Consider the following 15,571-nt stretch of genomic DNA (forward strand, 5'->3'; position numbering starts at 1 on the left):
ATTTATACAAGTTTTAACGTTCGTGAATCGCCGGTCAACTTGGGTGGTCAATTGTCAACATGAAACTCATTTCAAATAATCAAGTCTTAACAAGTTTGATTGCTTAACATGTTGGAAACATTTAATCATGCAAATATAGTTTTCAATTAATATATAATCATGGAAAAGTTCGGGTCACTACAGTACCTACCCGTTAAATAAATTTCATCCCGAAATTTTAAGTTGTTGAAGGTGTTGATGCATCTTCTAGAAATAGGTGAGGGTATTTCAGCTTCATCTGATCTTCACACTCCCAGGTGAATTCGGGTCCTCTACGAGCATTCCATCGAACCTTAACAATTGGTATCTTGTTTTGCTTAAGTCTTTTAACCTCACGATCCATTATTTCGACGGGTTCTTCAATGAATTGTAGTTTTTGGTTAATTGTAATCTCGTCTAATGGAATGGTGAGATCTTCTTTAGTAAAACATTTCTTCAAATTCGAGACATGAAAAGTATTATGTACCCCGACGAGTTGTTGCGGTAAGTTAAGTCGGTAAGCTACTGGTCCGACACGATCTATAATCTTGAATGGTCCAATGTACCTTGGATTTAGTTTCCCCCATTTACCAAATCAAACAACGCCTTTCCATGGTGAAACCTTAAGCATGACCATCTCTCCAATCTTAAATTCAAACCTTAAGCATGACAATCTCTCCAATATTAAATTCTATATCTTTTCTTTTAATGTCCGCATAGCTCTTTTGTCGACTTTGGGCAGTTTTCATTCGTTGTTGAATTTGGATGATCTTCTAGGTAGTTTCTTGAATTATCTCAGGACCCGTAATCTGTCTATCCCCCACTTCACTCCAACAAATAGGAGACCTACACTTTCTACCATAAAGTGTTCAAACGGCACCATCTCAATACTCGAATGGTAACTGTTGTTGTAGGAAAATTCTGCTAATGGTAGGTGTCGATCCCAACTGTTTTCGAAATCGATAACACATGCTCGTAGCATGTCTTCAAGGGTCTGTATCGTCCTTTCACTTTGCCCATCAGTTTGTGGATGATAAGCAGTACTCATGTCTAGACGAGTCCCCAATGCTTGTTGCAATGTCTGCCAAAATCTTGAAACAAATCTGCCATCCCTATATGAGATAATAGAGACTGGTATTCCGTGTTTGGAGACAACTTCCTTCAAGTATAATCAAGCCAACTTCTCCATTTTATCATCTTCTCTCATTGGCATAAAGTGTGCTGACTTGGTAAGACGATCGACTATTACCCAAATTGTATCATAACCACTTGCAGTCCTTAGCAATTTAGTAATGAAATCCATGGTAATGTTTTCCCATTTCCATTCCGGGATTTCAGGTTGTTAAAGTAGACCTGATGGTTTCTGATGTTCAGCTTTGACCTTAGAACACATCAAACATTCTCCTACGTATTTAGCAATATCGGCTTTCATACCCGGCCACCAAAAGTGTTTCTTGAGATCTTTGTACATCTTCCCCGCTTCGAGATGGATTGAATATCTGGTTTTATGTGCTTCCTTAAGTACCTTTTCTCTCACATCTCCAAACTTTGGTACTCAAATTCTTTTAGCCCTATACCGGGTTTCGTCTTCCCGAATATCAAGATGTTTCTCCGATCCTTTGGGTATTTCATTCTTCAACTTTCCTTCTTTTACAACTCCCTGCTGCGCCTCCTTTATTTGAGTAGTAAGGTTAGTACGAATAATTACATTCATAGCTTTTACCCGTATAGGTTCTCTGTCCTTTCTACTCAAAGCGTCGGCTACCACATTCGCCTTCCCCGGGTGGTAACGAATCTCAAAGTCGTAATCATTCAACAATTCAATCAACCTACGCTGCCTCATATTCAGTTGTTTCTGATTAAATATGTGTTGGAGACTTTTGTGGTCGGTATATATAATACTTTTGACCCCATATAAGTAGTGCCTCTAAGTCTTTAATGCAAAAACAACGGTGCCCAATTTCAAATCGTGAGTCGTATAATTTTGCTCGTGAATCTTCAATTGTCTGGACGCATAAACAATTACCTTCGTTCGTTGCATTAATACACAACCGAGGCCTTGCTTTGAGGCATCACAATATATCACAAAATCATCATTCCCTTTAGGCAATGACAATATAGGTACCGTAGTTAACTTTTTCTTCAACAATTGAAACGCTTTCTCCTGCTCATCCTTCCATTCAAATTTCTTCCCTTTATGCGTTAATGCAGTCAAGGGTTTTGCTATTTTGGAAAAACCATGGATGAACCTTCTGTAGTAACCAGCCAGTCCTAAAAATTGGCGTATATGCTTCGGAGTTTTCGGGGTTTCCCACTTTTCAACGGTTTCAATCTTTGCCGGATCCACTTGAATACCTTCTTTGTTCACTCTGTGACCGAGGAATTGAACTTCTTCTAACCAAAATACACACTTTGAAAACTTAGCGTACAGTTTTTCTTTACTCAACAACTCTAGCACTTTTCTCAAATGTTCTTCGTGCTCTTGATCTATCTTTGAGTAAATAAGTATGTCATCGATGAAAACAATGACAAACTTGTCAAGGTATGATCCACACACTCGGTTCATGAGGTCCATGAACATAACTGGTGCATTAGTCAACCCAAACGGCATAACCATAAACTCGTAATGACCGTAAGGCGTCCTGAAAGCAGTCTTCGGAATATCATCCTCCTTCAGCCGCATTTGATGATACTCGGAACGTAAATCGATCTTCGAATAAACCAACGAGCCTTGTAGTTGATCAAATAAGTCGTCGATTCTCGGTAGTGGGTAACGATTCTTGATGGTAAGTTTGTTCAACTCTCGGTAGTCGATACACAACCTGAATGTACCATCCTTCTTTTTGACAAACAAAACAGGAGGTCCCCATGGTGATGTACTTGGTTGTATAAAACCACGCTCTAAAAGTTCTTGTAATTGGCTTTGGAGTTCCTTCATTTCGCTGGGTGCAAGTCTGTATGGAGCACGAGCTATTGGTGCAGCTCCTGGTACGAGATCTATTTGAAATTCAACAGATCGGTGTGGAGGCAGTCCCGGTAATTCTTTCGGAAATACATCGGAAAATTCTTTTGCGACGGGAACATCATTGATGTTCTTTTTTTCGGTTTGTACTTTCTCGACATGTGCTAGAACAGCATAGCAACCTTTTCTTATTAGTTTTTGCACCTTTAAATTACTAATAAGATTTAGCTTCGCATTGCTCTTTTCTCCGTACACCATTAAGGGATTTCCTTTTTCTCGTACAATGCGAATTGCATTTTTGTAACATACGATTTCTGCTCTCTCATTTTTCAACCAATCCATGCCGATTATCACATCAAAACTCCCTAACTATACTGGTATCAAATCAATCTTAAATGTTTCGCTAACCAAATTAATTTCTCGATTCCGACATATATTATCTGCTGTAATTAATTTACCGTTTGCTAATTCGAGTAAAAATTTGTTATCCAAAGGCATCGGTGGACAACTTAGTTTAGCAAAAAAATCTCTACTCATATAGCTTCTATCCGCACCCGAATCAAATAAAACATAAGCAGATTTTTTGTCAATAAGAAACGTACCCCTAACAAGCTCCGGGTCTTCCTGCGCTTCTGCCGTATTAATATTGAAAACTCTTCTGCGGCCCTGCCCACTAGTATTCCCTTGATTCGGGCAATTTCTACTAATGTGGCCCAGTTTTCCACATGCAAAGCAAACTACGGCGGCATTATCTGTTCTGACATTATTTGTTCTTTTAATTCTGTTAAACTTTGGTCCGTAGGCCTCACACTCTGCCGCACTATGACCATTTCTTCTACACCTAGTGCAAAATGTCGTGCAGAACCCCTGGTGATTCTCTTCACACCTTTGGCATGACTGTTTTTAGTTTTTGTTGCCATTTATTGAGATTGTTGTTGTCATTGTTATTGTTGCTATTGTTGTTGTTATTGTTGTTGGGACGGTTATTGTAGTTGTTGTTAGGACGTTTGTTGAAGTTGTTGTTGCAATTGATGTTGCGGTTGTTAGGATAGTTATGGCGATTGTGGTTGTGATTGTTGTTGTTGTATTGGTGACTCTGGTCATTGGTTTCTTCCCACTTTCTTTTGACTTGTTTCATGTTAGCCTCTTCAGTCGTCTGCTCTTTAATCCTTCCTTCAATCTGGTTCACTAATTTGTGAGCCATTCGACTTGCCTTTTGTATGGAGGCGGGCTCGTGTGAACTCACATCTTCTTGAATCCTTTCCAGTAACCCTTTTACAAATGCGTCGATCTTCTCTTCTTCGTCTTCGAACGTTCTGGGACACAATAGGCACAATTCGGTGAATCGTCGTTCGTACATGGTGATATCGAAACCTTGCATTCGTAATCCTCTAAGCTCTACCTTGAGCTTGTTGACCTCGTTTCTGGTACATACTGCTCGTTCATCAATTGCTTGAATGCTGACCACGGTAGTGCGTAAGTAGCATCTTGTCATACCTGCTCGAGATAGGTATTCCACCATGTTAGCGCCGCACATGTGAAGGTATGCGTAGCGTACTTTACTTTGTCTTCTTCAGTACATTTACTTATGATAAACACCGATTCAACCTTCTCGGTCTACCGTTTCAATCTAATTGGACCATCGGTTCCATCAAATTCCAAAGGTTTGCAGGCAGTGAATTCTTTGTAGGAGCATCCTACACGATTTCTTGTGAAATTAGTTCCACTGCTAGATCCAAAGTTATTGTTATTTTGCATTGCAGCATGTACTGCGGCTATGTTTGCTGCAAGGAAAACACGGAAGTCTTCCTCGCTCATGTTCAAATTCTGACGAGTCACCGGTGCCATTTCCTTCAAAAATAGCCCAAAAGAATTAAGTTAATCATATAGAATTTTAAGAGTAGTCAATAGTATTTCGCAGCATAGTATGAACTAATTTATAAAAGCTTTTTCTTCATATTAGCGTTTTATAGTTTTTAATTTGGGTAGTACCTACCCGTTAAGTTCATACTTAGCAGCTAATATACAATTCAACTACTACAATTCTATATGAAAAAACTGATTATAATAAAATTTCGCGTTCAAATTTTATACAATATTTTACAAACTTACAATACCGCTATTTTACATATAGGATGAAATATAGCACATAATAACTTTGCTACTCGGCAGCTATAAAGGCAATTCTAGTTAATACGCAAGTTGTTCAGCAAAAGAAATAAGGACACGTATTTCATAAGTCCAGAAACAAGTCATGCATTCTGGTTTTACTAAGATGACTTCCCATCCTTGGTCTTGTGGAAAGTAACCGTTATGACCATTGGCTAGGCAGCATGTTGTAATGTGGTCAAAAGGACGAGGGTTTCGTAATGTCCAACAGCCCCGTAATAATCTAAAAACCTTGTTTCTCACCCCAACTACTGAATCTGTCACCTGTGGGAATGTTTCATTTAATAGTTGTAATCCGATGTTCTTTTTCTCACTTTGGTGAGAAGCGAACATCACTAACCCGTAAGTATAACATGCTTCTTTATGTTGCATGTTAGAAGCTCTTTCTAACTCATGAAATCTTATGTTGGGATATGTTGAGTCAAAATAGGTTCTTAACCCGCAGCGTAAAATTGCATTTGGGTTCCCCACGTTTAACCCTTTAAAGAAAACACGGCGTAACTTACGGTCTCCCCAATGCGATATACCCCACCTATCAAAGGAAAGCCTTTTATAAACTAAGGCATTTCTGGAAAGTCTTTCAAATGTTTGACAAGTTAATTTCACCATAACTAATTGTGCTGATGAATTCTGACCGACTCTAGACAAGATTTCCTCAATCATATCCTCTGGTAGGTCTTCTAAAATATTCGGTTGTCTACCCTTAACATCCATTTTGATTTTATACTCTAAAATAGACAAGGATTAGATTCATAAAAGATAATTAACAAACAATACAAGCAATTTTTACATAGAACATAAAAGTACAAGCACACTACAATACATATAATACACAACATGATTACAACTCCCTAATCTGAATCACTGGTTTCTTCTTCTTCGGACTTGGTTGTTTTCCTAATTTTCTAGGGATATATGGTGTTCCTCTAATACGAGCCGTCATTTTCCACAATGGTTTAGAAAAACCTGGTGGTTTAGAGGTTCCCGGGTTATTGTTACAATTTAGGAAATACGGAGGTTGCCGATACATATAAAGCTCATCGGGGTTGGAATCAGGTTTCTCTATTTTTATACCTTTTCCCTTATTATTTTCTTTTGCTTTATTAATTTGGGTTGAGGTAATTTCTATAACATCATCGGAATCCTCATCGGGATCCGATTCATCGAAAAATTGGTAATCTTCCCAATATTTTGCTTCCTCGGCGGAAACACCGTTGACCATTTTTAACTTTGGTCCGTTGGTTGAGGATTTTCTTTTATTTAATCGATTTACTGTAGGTATCAATATTTCTTCCTCCGGAACCTCTTCTTCTTCCGGTTCCTCCTTTTTCGGTTCCTCATCTTCTGGTTCCTCTTCTTCTGGTTCCTCCTCTTCCGGTTCCTCCTCTTCTGGTTCCTCTTCGGGAATTTGTGAATCTTACCAAAGTATATTCGACTCTTCATTATTATTAGGTGAGTCGATGGGATTTGTACTAGAGGTAGACATCTATCACACAATATCAAACACGTTAAGAGATTAATATATTTACATGTTAATAATATATAGTTTCCAACAAAAAATGTTAAGCAATAGTTTTTGAAGAAAAACACGGTCGAAGTCCAGACTCACTAATGCATCCTAACAAACTCGGTAAGACACACTAATGCAAAAATTCTGGTTCTCTAAGACCAATGCTCGGATACCAACTGAAATGTCCCGTTCATATCAATTATAAACGTTCCATATTAATTGATTTCGTTGCGAGGTTTTGACCTCTATATGAGACGTTTTTCAAAGACTGCATTCGTTTTTAAAACAAACCATAACCTTTATTTTATCGACAAGGTTAAAAAGACACCACCTAAATTTTCCAGAAAAGATAATCTAAAAATATCACACTTACACACTACCAATACATATTGGTTTACAATATTAATATGTTACAACAAAATAAATCTCGAATGCAGTTTTAAACAATATTATACAAGCATTCTGACACCAAATCTTGTCCATATATTAGCATGCAATAGCGGAAGCTCTCAATAATTACCTGAGAATAAACATGCTTTAAACGTCAAAAAAAATGTTTATGAGTTATAGGTTTAACCTATATATTTATCAAATTGTAATAATAGACCACAAGATTTCATATTTCAATATACATCCCATACATAGAGATAAAAATTATTCATATGGTGAACAACTGGTAACCGACATTAACAAGATGCATATAAGAATATCCCCTATCATTCTGGGAAATCCATCGGACATGATAAAACAACATCGAAGTACTAAAGCATCCGCAACCATGGATCGGGTTCGTTAGGCCCAATAGATCTATCTTTAGGATTCGCGTCAATTAGTAGATCGGTTTACTAATTCTTAAGTTACCAAGCAAAAAGGGGCATATTCGGCTTCGATCATTCACCCATATAATGTAGTTTCATTTACTTGTGTCTATTTCGTAAAACATTTATAAAACTGCATGTATTCTCATCCCAAAATATTAGATTTTAAAAGTGGGACTATAACTCACTTTCACAGATTTTTACTTCGTCGGGAAGTAAGACTTGGCCACTGGTCGATTCACGAACCTATAACAAATATGTAAATATATATCAAAGTATGTTAAAAATATATTTACAACATTTTTAATACGTTTTACTGTTTTAAGTTTATTAAGTCAGCTGTCCTCGTTAGTAACCTACAACTAGTTGTTCACAGTTAGATATACAGAAATAAATCGATATATATTATCTTGAATCAATCCACGACCCAGTGTATACATGTCTCAGGCTAGATCACAACTCAAAGTATATATATTTTTGGAATCAACCTCAATTCTGTATAGCTAACTCCAACATTACTGCATATAGAGTGTCTATGGTTGTTCCAAATAATATATATACATGGGTCGATATGATATGTCAAAACATTTGCATACGTGTCTATGGTATCCCAAGATTACATAATATATTAGAATAAATGTATAATACAATATGAGTTAGCTAGGATATGATTAATATAGATTTGTTACCAATTTTCACGTAGTTACAACAAGCAAAAATATCCAATCTTGTTTTACCCATAACTTCTTCGTTTTAAATCCGTTTTGAGTGATTCAAGTTGCTATGATTTCATATTGAACTTAAGTTTATGAATCTAAACAGAAAAAGTATAAATTTATAGTCAGAAATACAGGTTACAAGTCATTTTTGTAAAGGTAGTCATTTCAGTCGAAAGAACGACGTATAGATGACCATTTTGGAAAACATACTTCCACTTTGAGTCTAACCATGATTTTTGGATATAGTTTCATGTTCATAAGAAAAATAATTTTTCCAGAAGCACAACTTTTAAATCAAAGTTTATCATAGTTTTTAATTAACTAACCCAAAACAGCCCGCCGTGTTACTACGACGGCGTATATCCGGTTTTATGGTGTTTTTCGTGTTTTCAGGTTTTAAATAATTAAGTTAGCATATCATATAGATATATAGCATGTGTTTAGTTGATTTTATAAGTCAAGTTAGAAGGATTAACTTTTGTTTGCAAACAAGTTTAGAATTAATTAAACTATGTTCTAGTGATTACAAGTTTAAACCTTCGAATAAGGTAGTTTTGTATATATGAATCGAATGATGTTATGAACATCATTACTACCTCATGTGGGACTGTAAACCACATCGTTACTACCATTGTTCATATCGCCGTATTAAAATCACTGATGTACAAAGTGTGAAGAATAAAGAAGTGATTGTAGTAAAGTTTTATTTCAAGACTATATTGCTTGAGGACAAGCAACGCTCAAGTGTGGGAATATTTGATAATGCTTAAAACGAATAGATATTTCATAGCATTATCCCTCAAGAAAGACAAGCTTTTAGTTGCAATTGTTCTATTTACAAGTGATATTTGTTTAAATAATAAAAGGTGAAGACAAAAGACAGATTCGACGATTTGAAGACGCAAATGACCAAAAAGCTAAAAAGAACAAAGTACAATCAAAGTGGTTCAAATTATTGATGAGAAACGTCTCGAAATTACAAGAGTACAAGATGCAAAACGCAAAGTACAAGATATTAAATTGTACGCAAGGACGTTCAAAAATCCGGAACTGGGACCAGAGTCAACTCTCAACGCTCGACGCAACGGACTAAAAATTACAAGTCAACTATGCACATGAATATAATATAATATATAATTAATTCTTAAAATTATTTATATATTATATTATTTAATAAAACCGTCGACAAACAAGAAAACAAATCAATGTGAGCTGGAAAAGCAGGCCATGCGATCGCATGGCCTGGAAGTGAAAAATTCATGCGATCGCATGGCAGCAGATGCCTGGCCACATCTATAAATTTCAGCATTTTCGGTCGAATGTTTACATCTTTTTCTCTTCTCTATCTATCAACGTATTATATATATATATTATAATTTTAATTTTAATTTTAATAATAATAAGGGTATGTTAGCGAATGTTGTAAGGGTGTAATTCGAAATTCTGTCCGTGTAACGCTACGCTATTATTAATCATTGTAAGTTATGTTCAACCTTTTTAAATGAATGTCTCATAGCTAAGTTATTATTATGCTTATTTAAATCGAAGTAATGATGATGTTGGGCTAAATATTTAAGACGGGGTAATTGGGCTTTGTACCATAATTGGGGTTTGGACAAAAGAACGACACTTGTGGAAATTAGACTATGGGCTATTAATGGGTTTTATATTTGTTTAATTGAATGATAGTTCGTTAATTTAATATAAAGATTTACAATTGGACGTACCTATAAATAACCACATACACTCGATCGGACACGATGGGCGGGATATTTATAAGTACTAATAATCGTTCATTTAACCGGATACGGGAATAGATTAATAGTCAATGGACTTATTAAAACAGGGGTGAATTACATACAAGGAAAATTGGTGTAATTATAGTTTAAGTCCCCAATTAGTTGGAATATTTGACTTCGGATATAAGGATAATTTGACGAGGACACTCGCACTTTATATTTATGACTGATGGACTGTTATGGACAAAAACCAGACGGACTTATTGAATAATCCAGGACAAAGGACAATTAACCCATGGTAATAAACTAAAATCAACACGTCAAACATCATGATTACGGAAGTTTAAATAAGCATAATTCCTTTATTTCATATTTAATTGCACTTTTAATTATCGCACTTTAATTTATTGTCATTTTAATTATCGTACTTTTTAATTATCGCAATTTTATTTATCGTCATTTATCGCACTTTTATTTATCGTAATTTCATTATCGTTATTTACTTTACGCTTAAAATTAAGTTATATTTATTTTTAATATTTTACATTAGGTTTTAACTGCGACTTAAGTTTTAAAATCGACAAACCGGTCATTAAACGGTAAAAACCCCCCCTTTCATAATAACAATACTACTTATATATATTTATATATATACAAATATAGTTTTAAAAAATATAGCGTTAAACTTGGCTAGCTCCCTGTGGAACGAACCGGACTTACTAAAAACTACACTACTGTACGATTAGGTACACTGCCTATAAGTGTTGTAGCAAGGTTTAGGTATATCCACTCTATAAATAAATAAATAACTTGTATAAAATTGTATCGTATTTAGTATTATTTTGTAGTAAAAATATAACTATTTCGTATACACCTCTACGCACATCAAGTATTTTTGGCGCCGCTGCCGGGGACAAACAACGCCGAAAGTGAAACGCTAAATATAAAAAAAAATATATTTATATTTTTAAGAATTGTTTAAAATATATAAATTATAAAGTATTTTTATTTCTATTTTAGTTTCTTTTAAAAAAAAAAATTAAGTTTTTATTTATCTTATATAAATAATTTAAATAATTATAAAACAGAAAATTAAAAACAGAAATAAAATAAAATAAAAGAACTCAGCCCGGTACTGTAGCAGCCCAATATTTGGCCTGGATCCGAGGCTCATGCGATCGCATGAGATTTTAACTATCAACCCATGCGATCGCATGGCTTGATTCGACAGGCCTGGTACATAAGCTGATCGAATTAGGGTTAGTTAATAATAATTATTATTATTAATTATTTACCCTAATTAGGGTTTATTAATTAATTAATTTCTAATATTAGTTTTAGTTTTATTTATTTAATTTGTATTTTTAGTTTTTATTAGTTTTAATAAATTATAAAATTAATACTTTTATAAATAAATAATATAAAAATAATATTTTTATAAAAATTGTACTTTTTACAACTTTAAATTTATTTTTATATTTTGTATCTTTTTATTTGTTTTAGTGTAATATTTGTATTTTTCGTTCGTATTTAGTTTTAAGTCATAGTTTTTGCCATAGTTATTTTTATTTCTAGATTTTTAGGCTTTGCCGTAAAATTCCTTAAGTGCTTTTTCTTTAGACTAAGATTTAGGTGCTTTAGAATTTTGCGACGCTGTTTATAAATTTTAGTTCCTTTTTAAGTTTCGACGAGCTACTTCCTTATTTTTATTTTTCGACCTTTTATTTTTCGACTTTTTCGACGCAATCTTTTTCTTTCTTATTTTTCAACGCTCTAGTTTTTAGGACATAGAATTTTCTATTTCTTCTCTAAAATTTCTTTAAACTTCAACGAAAAATTATTTTAAGTGGTTAAATTGATAGACATACAAAATTTTCTGGTTCGTAGTAATAGTTGGATTTGTTAGTGGCGAGTTGTAGGCTTCTGATTTAAAAGGTCCTGGCTACCTACTGCATCTATTGGCTATTTGAAACGTGGGCAAAATCAGAAAAGTTTGTTAATTTGATAACTTATATAATTTTTATCTTTTATAACTAATAGGATATTCAGTGAATGCACCGAGCTAAACGTTCACCACCTTTCATACGTTCACCACCTGTAACTCGATCAAGACATTTAGCCAATATTGTCGCCGTTGATTTTTCTTTAGAATCGTCATCCAGTCGACCAAGTACTCCAATTCAAATTTCCGATAATCTATTTTTTGAACCCGACCTCACAATTGAGAATCCGGAGGATATTCAGGGACAATTCAGAGATCATGAACCACTAATCTTTCCTCCAGAACCACCAATCATTCAAACAGAGATTGTCGAGGAACAACCCATTAAATCAGAATCCTCTAGTGATTCAGATTCAAAAAATTCAATAATGGAGAATCTGGAATCTCTAAGCATGGAAGACCGAATGAGAGCTAAACGCACTGGCCAAGGTCACGCAATTACTCAACCTGACATTAATGTGCCAGATTATGAAATCAAAGGACAAATCCTACACATGGTAACTAATCAATGCCAATTTAGTAGTGCGCCGAAGGAAGATCCAAATGAACATCTTCGTAACTTTAATAGGATTTGTACTCTATTTAAAATCCGAGAAGTGGAGGATGAACAGATCTATCTCATGTTATTTCCCTGGACTTTAAAGGGAGAAGCCAAAGATTGGTTAGAATCGTTACCTGAAGGGGCGATTGATACATGGGACGTTTTAGTTGAAAAATTTCTTAAACAATTCTTTCCGGCATCTAAAGCTGTGAGACTTCAAGGAGAAATTGTTACGTTCACACAAAAGCCAAATGAAACTCTATATGAGGCGTGGACAAGATTTGGAAAGTTATTGAGAGGATGTCCGCAACATGGTTTAGACACTTATCAAATAGTACAAATATTCTACCAAGGATGCGACATCACTATAAGAAAATACATAGATATAGCAGCTGGTGGTTCCATTATGAAGAAAACCGCAACTGAAGCTTGCAAAATTATTGATAACACTGCTTCCCACTCACATGAGTGGCACCAAGAAAAAGATATTGTTAGATCATCTAAAGCAGCTAGAGCCGATTCTAGCCATGACTTTGATTCCATTTCTGCAAAGATAGACGCTGTCGAGAGATGAATGGAAAAGATGACTAAGGATATTCACTCAATACAAATTAGTTGTGAGCAGTGTGGAGGACCACATTTGACAAAAGATTGTCTCAGTATTGAACTAATAATGGAACAAAGAGAGAATGTTTCATATATAAACCAAAGGCCTGGAAATAATTATCCGAATAATTATCAACCGCCAAGACCAATCTACAATCAAAATCAGAATTATAACCGAAATGTTCTATACAACAACCAACAAGGTCCTAGCAATCAACAAGTATATAATAATACTTACAATCAGCAAAGACCTATTTTTCAAAACAAACCACCACAAACCGATGATAAAAAGCCAACTTTTGAAGATATGATGTTGAAGCTAGTTGAATCTCAAACTCAATTTTTCACATCTCAGAAACAAACCAATGAACAAAATGCTCAAGCATTTAGAAATCAACAAGCTTCGATTCAAAATTTGGAACAAGAAGTAAGTAACCTAGCAAGATTGATAGGTGAAAGAAAACCGGGAAGTCTACCTAGTGATACAAATGCTAACCCCCGGAATGAAACAGCTAAAGCCATTACCACAAGAATTGGTATTACACTTAAACCACCTGAAATACCTGTAATTTTTGATGATGCTATTCCTACTCCACAAGAACCACAACCTGAGCAAGATAAGGAAACAGAACCGGTAGTTGAAAAGGTTAACGAAGATAACACAGTTAAGGCTAAACCATATGTTAAACCATACCAACCACCACTTTCTTATCCGAGTAAAATGAGAAAAGAGAGACTTGAAGCAGAGCAATCCAAATTCTTGGATATGTTTAAACAAGTAAATGTCAACCTTCCTTTCATTGATGTAATTTCAGGAATGCCTAGATATGCTAAATTCTTGAAAGATCTAATCACAAATAGAAAGAAAATGAAAGAACTCTCGGCTGTTACTATGAATGTTAATTGTTCTGCAGTGCTGTTGAATAAGATACCAGAAAAATTATCTGATCCAGGAAGTTTCACAATTCCATGTTTTCTGGGTAGTCTTAGTTCAATAGAAGCATTAGCAGACTTAGGTGCTAGTATAAATCTAATGCTGTATTCACTATACGCTAAACTAGACCTTGGAGAATTGAAACCAACACGAATAAGCATACAACTAGCCGATAGATCAGTAAAATATCCTAGAGGGATAATGGAGAACATGCTAGTTAAAGTTGGTACTTTAGTATTTCCAGTAGATTTTGTTATTCTGGACATGGAAGAAGATTCTCCAGTTCCTCTCATATTAGGAAGACCATTCTTAAACACGGCTAAAGCAATAATAGACGTGTTCGGTAAGAAACTGACCCTGAGTATAGAGGACGAGAGTGTTACCTTTTCTGTTGATAGAGCCATGTAACAACCACAATCTGCAGATGATACATGTTATTATATTCAAACTATAGATTCACATGCAGAATTGTTAGAAGAATTTCCAGAATTACAAGGAACAGGAGAATGTTCTTTTATGAGAAGGAACTGAACCAATTGATTAAACTGAAATGTTAGCTACACTTATGGCTAATGGATATGAACCAACAACAGAAGAAATTCAAATGCTAAAAAAAGAAGACAGATATCGATACAAATCATCGATAGAAGAACCACCGACATTAGAGTTAAAGCCACTTCCAAACCATTTGGAATACGCTTATTTACATGGTGAATCTGAGTTACCTGTAATAATATCGTCTTCTCTTACAAAAAATGAAAAATCTCAACTCATTTCTGTGCTAAAAGCTCATAAACCAGCTATTGCATGGAAAATTCATGACATTAAAGACATAAGTCCGTCGTATTGCACACATAAAATCCTTATGGAAGAAGGTCATAAAACGTATGTGCAACGCCAACGAAGACTGAAATGTCCCATTCTTATTGATTAAAAACGTTCCATATTAATTGATTTCGTTGCGAGGTTTTGACCTCTATATGAGACGTTTTCAAAGACTGCATTCATTTTTAAAACAAACCATAACCTTTATTTCATAAATAAAGGTTTAAAAAGCTTTACGTAGATTATCAAATAATGATAATCTAAAATATCCTGTTTACACACGACCATTACATAATGGTTTACAATACAAATATGTTACATCGAAATCAGTTTCTTGAATGCAGTTTTTACACAATATCATACACACATGGACTTCAAATCTTGTCCTTATTTTAGTATGCAACAGCGGAAGCTCTTAGTATTCACCTGAGAATAAACATGCTTTAAACGTCAACAAAAATGTTGGTGAGTTATAGGTTTAACCTATATATATCAAATCGTAACAATAGACCACAAGATTTCATATTTCAATACACATCCCATACATAGAGATAAAAATCATTCATATGGTGAACACCTGGTAACCGACATTAACAAGATGCATATATAAGAATATCCCCATCATTCCGGGACACCCTTCGGATATGATATAAATTTCGAAGTACTAAAGCATCCGGTACTTTGGATGGGGTTTGTTAGGACCAATAGATCTATCTTTAGGATTCGCG

The sequence above is a fragment of the Rutidosis leptorrhynchoides genome, chromosome 7 (assembly GCF_046630445.1).
Source record: "Rutidosis leptorrhynchoides isolate AG116_Rl617_1_P2 chromosome 7, CSIRO_AGI_Rlap_v1, whole genome shotgun sequence".
NCBI classification, from domain to species: Eukaryota; Viridiplantae; Streptophyta; class Magnoliopsida; order Asterales; family Asteraceae; genus Rutidosis; species Rutidosis leptorrhynchoides.